This window comes from Macaca fascicularis, chromosome 1, assembly GCF_037993035.2.
Source record: "Macaca fascicularis isolate 582-1 chromosome 1, T2T-MFA8v1.1".
In the NCBI taxonomy this organism is placed as follows: Eukaryota; Metazoa; Chordata; class Mammalia; order Primates; family Cercopithecidae; genus Macaca; species Macaca fascicularis.
This window is the reverse complement of record NC_088375.1, coordinates 48035813-48049794: the sequence shown is the minus strand read 5'-3', so window position 1 is coordinate 48049794 and position 13982 is coordinate 48035813. Positions and strand designations below refer to the sequence as shown.

General features: G+C 37.9%; 1 protein-coding gene and 2 long non-coding RNA genes across 22 annotated transcripts in view; 1 reads left to right on the top strand and 2 right to left on the bottom strand.

Annotated features, from left to right (window-relative positions):
- Positions 1-4927: 4927 nt before the first annotated feature.
- Positions 4928-8109, bottom strand: LOC102115540 (uncharacterized). Of its 2 annotated transcripts, XR_012428567.1 has the most exons (3): positions 7699-8109; positions 7183-7569; positions 4928-7043 (listed from the first exon to the last, which is right to left on the bottom strand). It is a non-coding gene; the product is annotated as an uncharacterized lncRNA (long non-coding RNA). The 2 variants fall into 2 exon arrangements; XR_010584576.1 differs by having other exon boundaries at positions 4928-7569.
- Positions 8110-8693: 584 nt separating this feature from the next.
- BRINP3 (BMP/retinoic acid inducible neural specific 3) overlaps positions 8694-13982 on the top strand; it is a 400301-nt gene continuing 395012 nt past the window's right edge. For 8 of the 19 annotated variants that reach the window (XR_012428565.1, XM_074026386.1, XM_074026416.1 and 5 more), the window contains exon 1: positions 8694-8885. The gene's annotated coding sequence lies outside the window, so the exon portion shown is untranslated. Of the gene's footprint in view, positions 8886-10385; positions 11968-13982 lie in introns of those variants that run through there. The other 11 variants (XR_012428566.1, XM_015447232.4, XM_074026403.1 and 8 more) reach the window with 3 other exon arrangements.
- Positions 8828-10895, bottom strand: LOC141409221 (uncharacterized). Its single transcript, XR_012428569.1, has 2 exons — positions 10632-10895; positions 8828-10492 (listed from the first exon to the last, which is right to left on the bottom strand). It is a non-coding gene; the product is annotated as an uncharacterized lncRNA (long non-coding RNA).

Here is a 13982-nt window from a genome sequence, read left to right as displayed (position 1 = left end):
GTGGTCTCGTTTTAAATCTCAAAAAATTTTAAATATTTTGCTAATTACTATCAGCTTCTGCATTGAATCTTATTGTGTTTAATGTCTTTTCTTCATGTCAAGGTTAGTACTTTTCACATAATCTTCAAATTTAATGAACATTATGCACTTTCTCACAGCTATGTAAATATTTGCTATACCTAAGTCAGCATGTATTGAGTGCTAATTGTGTGAGACTATATGCTAGTGGTATATTCTAAATAAATAAAATTATGTAATACTATATACCTTTAATTCACTAGTTAATTTCTAGAAAGTAGTATTATGTCTATTTTTCCCTACCCTGATTTCCTATCCATCCCCCATGTAAATGAATAGGAAGAATCAGCTCTGCTGTTATTTTTTGGGACAGAGCTTCACTCTGTTGCCCAGGTTGGAATGCAGCAGTGTGATTATGGTTCACTGAAGTCTAAACTTCCTGGGCTCAATCAACTCTACCGCCTCCGTCTCCCAAGTAGCTGAGATTATAGAGCACACCAGCATGACCAGATAATTTTTGTATTTTTTGTAAAGACCATGTTTTGTCATGTTGCCCAGGCTGGTTTAGAACTTCTAGGCTCAAGGGACCCTCCCTGCCTAGATCTAGAGTTGAAATTCCAGGTATGAACAGCTGTACCCAGCTTCCACTCAGTTCTCGACTCATGAAAGATGGTGGTTTGCTCAGTACCTGGAGTAATGGAATGGCAAGGAAGCAAGAGTTTGCTGTTAAATCATCTAGCATCCTAGAGAGGAAAGAACATACATTCTACTCTGTTCATGAGTCTTAGTTTTCTATTGTTGCTGTTACAAATTACCACAAGTGTAATGATTTATAGTAACATAAATTGTATTAGTTTGCAGTTCTGGAGGTCAGAAGTCTGAAATGCGTCAGCAATGTTTCATTTCTTTTGGAAGCTGTAGAGAAGAATCTTCCCTTTTCCAGATGCTAGAGGGCATCCTCCCTGCATTTCTTGGCTACTCTCCTCACTCCTCCCCATCCCTCCACCAATGCTTCTGTCCTCACATCTCTGACTCTTTCATTCTAACTCCGTCTTGTAAGGATGCTTGTGATTACATTGGGCATTTACAGCTGATCTAAGATAACTTCTACATCTCCGGATACTTAATGTTTTAACATTTGCAAAGTCCCTTTTGCCACAAAAGGGGAAGTTATCACAGGTTCTGGGAATTAGGATGTGGACAGTTTGGGGGCCATTATTGTTTCTACTGCACCCATACTAGTTAATCATTAAAATCCAGTTACAAGGAAGGATTGTAAGGAAGTTGTATCTTATCATTTCCTTGAATATTCTCACATTTATTATTTCTGTAAGTTGTTTCAAAAATTGTACACATATATACATGTCTATAGATAAGCATAGATTCATATATCCACTATGCCAATGAATGTGTTTTAGTCACTACACTAATAAATAAATGTTGTTAGTACAAATAATTTAGAAAATAATTATTTTTTAATGTCAAAAAATGTTAATTCTGAGCACTTTGAGTAGCAAAATGTTAAATAATTATAAACTAACAGTTTTATAATCCAGCTTATGATACTATAAATATTTCACTCTTCCCTAAATATATTTCACTTGCAGGAAGTTGACAGATGACGAATGTACACTTATATACATAACTTGTTAATAAAATGACACTTTCATCACATTTCTTCAACAAACTAGGAAATACAATATAGTGAATAAAAATAATTCAACAATGTCTTTTAGTAATTTTTATGGGCTGATTGTTTACATCTTCCCAAAATTTGTGTGTTGATGCCCTAGTCTTCAGTGTGATGGTATTTTGAGGTAAGGAATTAGGGAGGTAATAAGGTTTCCAGTGGAACATAATGGTGGGTCCCACATAACGGCATTGGTGCCCATAAAAAGAGGAAGTTATCTCTCTCTCTTCACCACTTCCCCCTCCTCTACTTTCACACACCTATGAAGTCATGTGACCACACAGTGACAAGAAGGCTATCTGCAAACCAGAAAGCAGGCACTCTGTAGAAATCAAATCAGCTGGAACTTTGATCTTGGAATTCCCAGGCTATGTTGTTTAAACCACTCTGTCTATGGTATTTCGTTGTAATAGCCTGAATGAGCAGACTGAGATAGTAATTAGTAACAGTGCTTCAATTTCCTCATACCTCACTTCTCTCATATTAAGGTAAAAAACTAACTTACTTCACAACATGGTAAAAGGATTAAATGAATATGGTGAATAGTAAGGTATTGATAAGACTATAAAGTCTTGTGCAAATGTCATGATTTCTAATATAATTTGGTTTATTAGGTCAAACATATGTCACATATTCCAAAAGTTTTTTGAAGAATGCTATAATTTAATAACAATACTTTTAAATGTTGGATACAAATTAAATGCAATAAGCCTTTGTAAGAATGGTAAAGAGGGAAAAATTGATGCAGTCCTTAGTTTCATCCATTCAATTAATATTTATTGAGCTCCTTCTCTATGTAGGGAGATGTGCTAGGTGGTAGAGATACAAAGTCACTGAGGTGAGAATAAAAACATAATCATGCTTCCTTCTTCATGGAACTGAGAGTTAACAGTATGTGCTTTGAAATAGGTTAAGCTCTGCACCCCTATTATATGCATGTGAAAACTTTTTTTTTTTTCTTGAGAAAGAGTCTTGTTCTATTGCCCAGGCTGGAGTGCAGTGGTTTGATCACGGCTCACTGCAACCTCCGCCTCCTGGGTTCAAGCAATTATTCTGCCTCAGCCTCCCAAGTAATTGGGATTGCAGGTGCCTGCCACTACTCCCAGCTAATTTTTGTATTTTTAGTAGAGACAGGGTTTCACCATGTTGGCCAGGCTGGTCTCGAACTCCCGACCTCAGGCAATTTGCCTGCGTTGGCCTGGGATTACAGGCATGAGCTGCCATGCCTGGCCTGAAAACTAATTATTAATCACACAAAAACACACACAGCAATACGAATGCTGCTAAAATACGGTTCTAGAAATCCTTCTATAAAGCGCTAATTTTTCAGATTAGTGCAAACATTTTTATTTTAAAAGCATATACTATAGATATTTTTAAATGTTTGATTTGATTCTACATTCATCTTGTTTAATCCAGGAATTATAACCCTTTTGAAGTAATGATTAGTGCCAAATCGATTTTAGTGTTGCTATTCGACTTTAGAATTGGCATTTTCAAAACAAAAATGGCTTGTATGTAACACACAAATATTGATGCATATGAAAAAACACTGGTATGGCTCAAGCCACTCCAGAACACTGAACCTTTCTAAATGGTTGAAGTCTTGTAGCTTTTATTCAAATTAGAAAGTTTTTTGCTTGTCTGTTTTTATACTAATGGAACACGTGTGGCGGGATTTTTTTGTATGTGTGTTTTACACAATGATTCCACTAAAAAGTGTTGTCTTCGTCTCTGCGTTTCTTTCATACCGTGTGTGTGTGTTTCTGTGTGTACAGTTTCAGATATGTGTTAGAGTCTTATTAAACTTCTTATTTTCAGAGGACAGCTTTCCTCTTGAAATAATCCTATTTCTACATTTTTAGGGAATTTAAAAAGTAGAACAGACAGGTGATATGATGGAGTATGACATTGCAGGTGACTGAAATTATCGACAGTTTATATTCCATGAGGGAAAATAGTCTAGGGAACAGCAACTCAATGCATGTACAAAAAGAATACTGAGAAAAAATACATATATACATATGTATGTGTGTGTGTGTGTGTAGTTTGTTTGGTTGGTTTTGAGACAGAGTCCCACTCTGTTGCCAGGCTCGAGTGCAGTGGCGCCATCTTGGCTCACAGCAACCTCCGACTCCCTGGTTCAAGCGATTGTCCTCAACCTCCCGAGTAGCTGGGACTACAGGCACCTGCCACCACACCCAGCTAAATTTTGTATTTTTAGTAGAGACGAGGTTTCACCATGTTGTCCAGGATGATCTCGATCTCCTGACCTCGTGATTCGCCCGCCCGCCTCTGACTCCCAAAGTGCTGGGATTACAGGCGCGAGCCCCTGCTCCCGGTCTAAGAGTATTGAGGATATTTTCTGCAAGGGTAAATTACATGAAATCTCCAATTATGGGAAGGCAGTGGAGTGGAGGATAAAATAAAGCAGAGGAGGCCGGGCGCGGTGGCTCAAGCCTGTAATCCCAGCACTTTGGGAGGCCGAGACGGGCGGATCACGAAGTCAGGAGATTGAGACCATCCTGGCTAACACGGTGAAACCCCGTCTCTACTAAAAATACAAGAAAATTAGCCGGGCGAGGTGGCGGGCGCCTGTAGTCCCAGCTACTCGGGAGGCTGAGGCAGGAGAATGGCGTGAACCCGGGGAGGCGGAGCTTGCAGTGAGCTGAGATCCGGCCACTGCACTCCAGCCTGGGGCACAGAGCAAGACTCAGTCTCAAAAAAAAAAAAAAAAAAAAAAAAAAAGCAGAGGAATAAAAGTTTTCTACAATAAAGAGTATTAGCTATCAACAAAATGGATTCTAAGAAGACTGGCTACGATTTATTCATCTTTGTACTACTTTCTCTTCCTTCCACTTACTTCCTAGGCCCACTCTCAAACAATGCCTGTCTTAGTAATAGAATGAACACTAGCTAAGAAGTTAATAAACCTGCATTTAAAGTTCCTTAGGTTATTAGTTAGTGTATGATTACACTAATCACTTAAACTCTGGTTCTCAACTTCTTCATCATCATGAGTGATAAGATTAAATGATCCTTAATGTCCATTCAAGTTCCAACATACTTTTTTATGAGACTTGAATACATTAGCCCCAGTTTATTTAGCAGCATATTGATCTTATAAAATGTGAAGACTCCTGCACACATAGGTATTTTTAAAACTTTAGATTCTTTCAAAGGGAAAACTCTAAAAGCAAAATAAACATAGCAGAGATGAAAATGAATAAATATTAATATTTTATTGAAATTAATTATATATGCATAAATGTGTATATCATGTGTGACTTTCTTTGCTATGCAAATAATAGTCTCAAGTTATTTATCTTTATATAACTCATTTTTGTTACAAGTTAGATTTAATGTTAAAATCACCTGAGTCATATGAACATTTTGCTTCCCAGGCAAATTGCTTTCCAATTTCTGTAATAAAATGTATCTTGAATATTGCTTTTAGATTAGAAATTTTAGTGGGTTAATAGGTAAGAAATATATTAGTTGGAACTCATACACAGTTCTTATAAGAAGGCAGCACCAGGATGGCTAACAAAAGCATTACCAATAATATAAAATGTACTGAAGTACTAGCTGCCAATATGCACTGTGATTATCTAAGAAAGACATTCTCAACACAAAATTAAAATGCATAACTTTTGGAGCAGTCTAAGTATAAACCAGATGTGTTCTGAAGGTAAAAGGCAGCTAGGAGATACAAAGCCTGTGGCTTCATGAAGGAGTTGATCAAATGTAATCATATGAATTAGTATAGTGTTCTAATACTTAAATTGTTAAACTTTAAATGCTGTAAACGCTTTTAAAGTTCATGAACTATGGGTAACAAAAGTAATATTTTTGTTATCCTGTTTTTTTTTTTTTTTTCAAATTTTTAAGAACAGCAATCACACATTGATTTCACATATAAAATAAAAATCTGAATGTTACATTTTTGTAATTTAACTCAGGGTGGGTCCTCAATAAACAAACGTATTTCTCTGAATAGCAAATTTTGTAAGTAGCTTTAGGCAGCATATCAAAGTCTTATGTGAAAAGTATGCTCTCTAACTTTCACAATTGTTAACATTTATTTGCAATGAAAGTAATTCCGAATTTTCAGCCTCTTTATGTGAACCTCAGATCCTCTTAGCAGCATTTGTTAGTCTCTCTAAAACACAGAGACATACACAGACATCATCCTCTTGGTAAAATGAGACAACAGAAGAAACACTTCTGCTCTAGGACATCATTAGAGCTGGACCAACAGCCTGAAGAGAGAAAGAAAAAAATGTTATACCAACATGCCCTTACTGAATTTTTTTTCTCTTGCAAATGTTGATGGCTGTAAAGACTATATAGATAGTTGAGAACATGCATATTTTGTCTTGCAATGTGTCACTTGATTATCTCTCTTCTGAAATTTTATACTACTGATTTTTAGAATACTGATTTTCTAAAATGAAGCTTATTCTTACCAATAACATTTTAATATTATACATTTCAGATGATTTTTCAGCCATCCTGTTTTCATCAGGAATACATTTTGTGTCAATTAGTTTATCTTTTTTTAATTAAATTTAGAGGATGATGGATTACAGTAGAATAATAACACACAAAAAAGTTTAATTTAAATGTTTTACCAGTAAAATATACTTTATAATTAAAAATGCGATGATTTCTCTTAAAGCAAATCTCCCTTAATTTTGTGCATGAAAAATGATCAGTTTACTCTTGAAAACCAAGTTGATGCAATTTGCAAAACATGTTATTCTCCACACTTGGTGACATATGATGTAAGCACAATCAAGAGCCGTTTGGCTTCTTCCCTACTGCTACACCTATCCACTCCTTCCTCACTGTGAACATGCACAGGCTGGGGGTGCTATAGACTCATGGAAAACCAGAGGGCTTTATGAATTTATAGTATCACCACAATATGCAAATAACCATTGTGGCTACTACTAACTTGTATCTGGTGCAATAATTGAAACCAAGATGCACATTTAATAAGTGGTTTCTATAGCTTTAATTTACCTGCGAAATGTGAAAAATAACCATTCTCAATTTTGGAACTGAAATTGTATTTCAGAACATGGCCAAGACGTACTAAAAGCATAGACATGAGCCCACTGCCTAAAACTCTTTTCTTTATTTTCAGAAGGGAAAGAGAGTTAGTAGGAAATAAGAGAAATACTTAAATACCACTTTAGTAAACAAACAGAGATTTAAGTGCTTTACCTGTCTTTGGGTTTTTAAGGTCGGATACAAAGGACCTTAAAGCGTTCATATTGTCTCCTTAAAACCCTCTACTTCAAATTCACCCTTACAAGCTACTACTCTCCTAGGAAAGAGGAAAAGAAAATTTCCACTGACCCAGCTCGTGATTTACATACAAAGAGCAAATAAATGAATGGAGTGGGGGATGGGGCAGTGAGAAGCAATCTGTTTCCTTTTCAACCGCAGAAAATAAGATTACTTACCAAGAACATTTTTATCCAGGGCAAATGTTTATTCCCTCTATCATTCAGCGCCTCAGTCTCTGCAAGAAATCAATTTCCACTCTACCTTTCCCTCCTATTTCTAAAAAAGAGAGTGAGGCGGATAATTCTTAAGCTTCGGGGTCCGGAGAAAGATAGAGCTAGAGCGGAGGGCAAAAGACTCCCACAGCGCTCTTTATACAGATCCGAGCTCTGAGAGCGAACCCATGGGGAGGGGGCGGGGGATCTTCTCTAAGGAGAGTACTCCGAGTAGGGAGGGGGATTCATTCTGCAGCCAAAATATAAATCATCTACAAACAGATTACTAGCCTCTCAGTCACACAGGCAGTTCCCTTGGGAAGCCGGTTTCAAAGAGGAAAAAAGAAGTTCCTAGAGACAGAGAGAGAGAGAGAGAGAGAGAGAGAGAGAGAGAGAGAGAGAGAGAGAGATTGGGGTTTGGCTTGCAGAGGGAATGGGGCCATGGAGAGGAATAGGGAGAAGGAATAAAGCTAATCTTACCGATCGATCAGGCGATCGTTTGTTCAGTATTGGGACACGAAAATGGCAAGATAATGCATTCGGCAGCAAAGCCATTTCTAGCGCACTCTCCCTCAGTAACTGCAGGAATCAGAGGGGAAGCAGGCGCCTCGAAACCTACCACTTGCTCCCCAGGGACCGTCCTCAGAACCTCCAAAGCTCTAGCTTCTAATGCAAGGCCTTCGGAGCTGAGGGTTCAGATGGAAGTCAATTGCCTTGAGTCACGGGCAGCAGGAACGCCAAGGAAGTGGGACCTGGGAGGGCTGCTGCCGCCGCTGCTGCATCTAACCAGGGTTCCCGGTCCCCTTGACTAAGCCTCCCCGGCACAGCGCCCCCGAAAGCGCCTAGCGACTCGGCCTCCTCCGCATCTTCAGCCCTTCGATCACCACCCGCACCCCCCCACCCCCGCCGCCTCATGCAAATCGCTGATGATCTGGTCATCGTAATGTGACCGTAGTGGCTTATTTGGGAAGTGGGGGAATTGGTTGTGTTGGGCTTCCTTACAACGCCTCCCTCAGTTGCTGCGAGTGAAAATGTTCAAGGGAAATACTAGTGAAATGCACTGATGGAATACTATTAATCCTAATAATAATGGTCCCAACGCAGGTAACTCTCAAAGAACTGAGAGTGGGAAGATCAGAGCAGGATTTCCGAAGTGGTGCCCTCTTGAATTCTCATTGGATCCTCCCCAGCAGCCTAAATCATTCTTGCTGCTATATCTATCAGGATGACTACAGCCTTGCTCACTAGTTCTCTCTTTATCTCGTTGTCTTCAACACATCCTTTTACTTCTCTTTGCAGATTTATCTGTATTCCACCTCCTGTTCTCTGGGGCAACACAGCTTCTTCCTTTCCCCACTGTATGGGGATGTACAGCCTGTAAATTTTCACTTTGCTTAAGGATCACTACGAATCACCCCCCCCATTCTGCCCCCCCCCACACACCCATATAAAGCATTTTCACATTCTGCTTTCTTGCCTTGGGGGTTCGTGGCTCTCTGTGTAACTGGCTTTTACTTGGTTACATGCCACCAGGAACTGCTGATTATTTTAAAGTCCCACTACCCTGCAGCTCACTACTTTACCTTGATTTGGAAGATCATGGAATATCTATTTGAATCCTGGATGTATTTTTCTCACAGTCTTCTTGCTTCCTGAAATTTCCTCTGGTAAGTTATTCTCTTTATCTATTACTAGAAACTTAACTAGTGTTATTTTTAATAAGCTCTGTGTTGTTGAAGTATTTCATTTTTCACATTTTTGTTACTTTCGGAAATGAAAAATCCATATGACTATATTTATTAATTAGTATGTTAGTGGCAATTGCACTACTAAGACATATCCCATGTCATGTATTACCCTAATATCCCATGTATTACCCCAATATCTTTTACCTTCTTTATTTTTTAAATTTCTGTCCTCATTTATATTACAGTTTACGTTGACATTAATCTCCCCCACCCCCATTAACCCTTCTTGGCACACATTCCTGTGCCATTTGAAAGGTCACATTTTATATGTTTATCTAAGAGAGAGCTTAAAAGAGACCTTCTGACAATTGCAAGGTCTGGAAAGTTCACTAGTCTGATCTTCAGAAGGTTGTTCAGGTCAGTATTTGTTCATGATAAGCAATTACATGACTGAGGGAGGACTTTGTTACAAAGTGTATTTTTATGAATTTAGCAGGACTTTAAACACTAAAATGCCACTGAATGGTAGGAAGAGGACTGTGAGTTTTGAGGGCACCATTTTTTTTTTCTTAAAATATTTCAGATCACACATGAATGCGTTATTTTGGGCATTGTATTTTAATTCAGGCATAGTATTTGTCAGTACATTTCTGATTTTGTGAATTAGCTGGTGAACAGTTAATTGGACACAGAGTACTCATTTTAGAGAGAAGCTATCAGAAGAAACCCCTGATTATCTTGGTTCTGATAAATTGAAATTCAAGAATAGACTTTACATGAAAAATTTAATTGCCTCACTCTTCATACTTGTCTACCCCCACCCCCTGTGTTTAATAGGCATGTTAATATGGTCAGTGCCTTTTGCTTTTATGAACATTTCTATGGACTTAACTGACAAGATTATCAGCTCCCCTTCCATATAGTTATGTTGAGAAACATTTTAATCTTTACTTTTACTTCACATATTGACACATAATAAGGAGAACACCATATTCATTTAAATGCCAAACCTGCATGTATCAGTAATTTCTAACACCCACTGAGGGTTTTCTCTAAACATCCGCCCCCCTCCCCCAAATTAAGGACAAGTTCCTGGTTTCTACAACATTTCCTTTTATTGGGATAGATGGAGGTAAGAACCTATTGTTCACGCTTTTCTTTTCTTTCTTTCTTTCTTTCTTTCTTTCTTTCTTTTTTTTTTTTTTTTTTTTTTTTTAATTTCTGGGAAAGAACTATTCTTGTCGTCATTGATGACTGACGCGACAACCCAAGCAATGCTTTTTTAAATTCAAAAGCCCTTTTAGCTCCCAGACATAAAAGTACTCCAGCTGCAGCGTCACCCCATCCCCCAGTCTCGGGATTCAAGGGCTTTCCCCCCTTGACTCCCACCGAGAGGGAACAGGGCTGAGACTGTTGTCCGCACCACTTGGCGCCCCTCACCCGTCACTAGGTCACTAGTTTCTACCTGATTTCTTTCCCAGTCCGGTCGTCCTGCCTGACAAGCCAGTGCCATCAGAGTCCGTGACTTCATTTGAAGAAAGGAGAGCTTCATATAATTCAATTCAAACATCCTCTTTGGAGGACTGCTGTTGTTGCGCAAGGGTGGAGGGAGGGGGAAAAAAAAAAAGAAAGAAAAAAAGAAAAAAAAAACAAGTTTCAGTGCAGTCAGATACAGTAAGGAACAGACAGTCGGTGTTTAGGTAAGTGCGTTTTGCTGTATTATACCTGAAGCTCAAGCGTGTGAAAGGGAAATTTACATCTGAGGGGCTCCGGCAGCCAAGAACGTTTTAACTGGAGGGTTATCAACAGGCGACTCTGCGTGGAGATTTCTCCGCAGCTCACGGCAACGCCTTTGCCACCTGAGCTCAGGGAACGGAGGAGAGCAGGTACCTGGTTGACCAGCTGGCCCCAGGATTGGTGTTGATGTGGGAATAATCCGTGCGTGTAGGAAAGGTGTCCCCCACTCTGACCCGCTAGCGCAGGCTCTGCACTCAGCCCCTGCGGCTAACGTGTGCTTGGTGTGGGCATTTGCAGCCCGACAGAGTGGGGTGCGCCAGGGGGTTTCCATCCTTGCAGAATGCTCCATTTCCAACCTTCGTCAAGACAAACTTGAGCAAACCTCTTCTGTATGAGAGAATAGACTTAAGATCTCCAGAGTCTCTTAATACCTTTTTGTGTTAATATTTATTTATTTTAATGGGCTATATTTATTGTTAGTAAACGACGGTTCCTCAGAATGCCTGCTTTATGAAACCCTAATCACTGTCCTTGTCTGACTGCGAAGTAGAGCTCAGAACTGTTGAATGACTTCTTAGGCTCTGTGTTAAAGTATCATTGCTGACGGTCACTCCTTCCTTTCCTTCACCAACTCCCAAGAATCTGGAGGGCGGTGAGCGGAAGAGAGTTAAATTTCAACTTGAAGCTAGAGCTTGGAATATAAGGCTGAAGTTAAAAGCAAAGAGTGAGGATTTGGAATCTGTCTAGCTTATACCCACTTTAAAGTTGGTCTTTTATTTTTATTTTCCTCTTTCTGGAGGTGGGGGTGGGAAGTAGAAAGATCTGGGACTGGGAGCGCTCTCTTCCAGCGTCCACCGGAGAGGGGGTGGTGCTTCTTGGCCGCTGGTTACTGCTGGTTCCACAGCCAACAGTGACAGAGAGTTGAAGTCTCTGATGGCTGTTCTCCTAGTCCCCAAGAGTTGAACCGGAGAGCCTTTTACTTTGCACCAGGTCGGGAACGTGATCAGCCCTTTAGAGAAGGAACCTCCTTGTAATAGGAATTCTACTGGGAAACGCCGTGTAGGCACTACCTCCGAAGATAAGATGCATGTTTGGAGCTGTGTAAAATGCCCACCGACTGTTTGAAAGGAGGAAAAGGTGACTAGGGTTGCAAATTAACCTTAGTATCACTGAAAAATACTCTAGCTAGTCAAATGTATGTAAGCAAAGAAGAGAGCACCAGGGTATAAAACTGCCACAGAAGCTTGAAAGACAGATGATTCAGATTTTGGGGACTTTCTTTTGCGTGTTACATAGATTTGTTTGTCATCATGCAGTTAAGCAGGTAAGGAATGAATGTATTTTCTTGACAATCATATAACTTGTGTTTTACTATCATGTGATTTTTTTTTCTGTGTTGCAAGCAATGGAATATCTGCATTTTCAATTGGTCCTGCTATGATGCATAACTTCTTAATATTCACATTCATGAACCAGGGTAAAGCAGTTTAGATGTTTAACATGTATTAATTTAACTGTTTAGTGTGCATTTATTTAAATGTGTAGCCATGTTACAAAAATCATAAATTGGACCAAGGTTAGAGGAAGAAATGGGAAGGGTAGAGAGTTAGAAGAAGAAATGTATAACCTTAATAAAATATGGAAGATGGCAGTTGCAGAAATGCATTAAAAACATTGCTTCTTGTTAAGGTCCCAGACCTTAATATATAAAGGACAAGTGAAGAACTATTAAGGGTTTCTTGAACTAACAAAGTAATTTTGACTACTTGAGAGAACTGTTTTGTGGGTATTTCCACTATTTTCTCCACCTTAAGAAAAAATATATGAGGTGGGGGTGGGTTGGGTTGTAAAATGGAATGAAAAAAGAAGCTTGCCCAAGGGCAGTGTTGTGTAGAACCCCAGTATAAAATCTTTGGGTTTAGAAAAACAGTTGGAAAACTGAAAAAAAAAAAAGAAAATTTTGGATTTTCTTTCCCAAATAAATTCCTTTCACATTCTCAGTTTTGTAGATTGAGCAGCCAATAGATTTCTTCCACTATCAGATTTTTCTCAATTAAAATGGCAAACACATTCTGAATATTCAAATAAGTTTTGTTATTATTATTGATATTACTTTGTTATTTTTTGTTAACATGTTGAAGGAGCCTGGACTTTCCACACAGTGAAGCAAAACAAAACAAAACAAAACAAAACAAAACAAAAAAATTACTAAAACACCATCATAAAACTCCTCTACTTGTTAATAACACTTTTTCTTCTCTAAGAAATTGTATTATTTAAATTATCTCTGGTAAATAGTTTTAGTACTTACATTTGTTGATGTAGATCCCTGATCAATAATTTTTCTGCTAGTATGGCTTACTGATAAAATCTTGAAGAATAAGAAAGATAATTGTAACTTTGGGTTGTGAAATTGCAAAGTTGTAGTGATTTTCTCAGTCGGATGCAGAAGGTAGTTTTTACTCCACTAGAGAAAGTAATTTGTCAATGAATTCTAATTCCCCAATACTTTTGTGTTTAATTCTTAGTAATTTTATTGTAGTAGATATACTCATTGTGTATATGTTTGTGTGTGTGTGTATACATATATATTTGTATACATACACACATTTTTGGTGGTTGGAGAAGGTATTTATTTTAAATCTATGTTATTTTAATAATGTTTTCCAAATGAAATAGAATGATACCATATAACAATCAATTTCATTTTCTTTTAATCAGATAATAGGTGATTCCATCCTCTCATAGGACATTTTAGCTTAAGAAATTCATCATCATAGAAACATACATTTTCATAAATTACATCTTGATTTTCTTCATGCAAAGTTACTGTACATTATAGTTAAGTAAATACAACCTAAGTAGGAAGAAACCATTGGAACTCAAAGTGTGTGTGTGTGTGTGTGTGTGTGTGTAATTTCTACCATTAGCTTGACTCCTAGATTTGTGTATTCTTTAAATAAAAGTGGAATTTTCAGTGTAGTGTATTTGTGTGTTTCTCTCTACAAGTACAAAGAATACAACTGTTGGGATTTCCAAACTTTTATGTCATTATTAACCTGTGATTCAGTTTCTTATGTTTCCTCTATTTATTTTTAGTTTTTTCATATTATCTTTAAAAGAGGCAGTTATTTACTAGAATAAGAGTCTGAAACATTTAGTAAATTGGGTATTAATATTAAAAGAGTTCAGGCACAAATGGGAATGACACCAACTTGTGTTATATTTGTTTTGCACACGTATTGTTTTTAGAAAAAAATTATTTTTTCTTGAAAAATATCCCAAATATTTTTGGATATTATGATTGTGTGCTTATGATTAGTGATGTTCTCTTCTAAG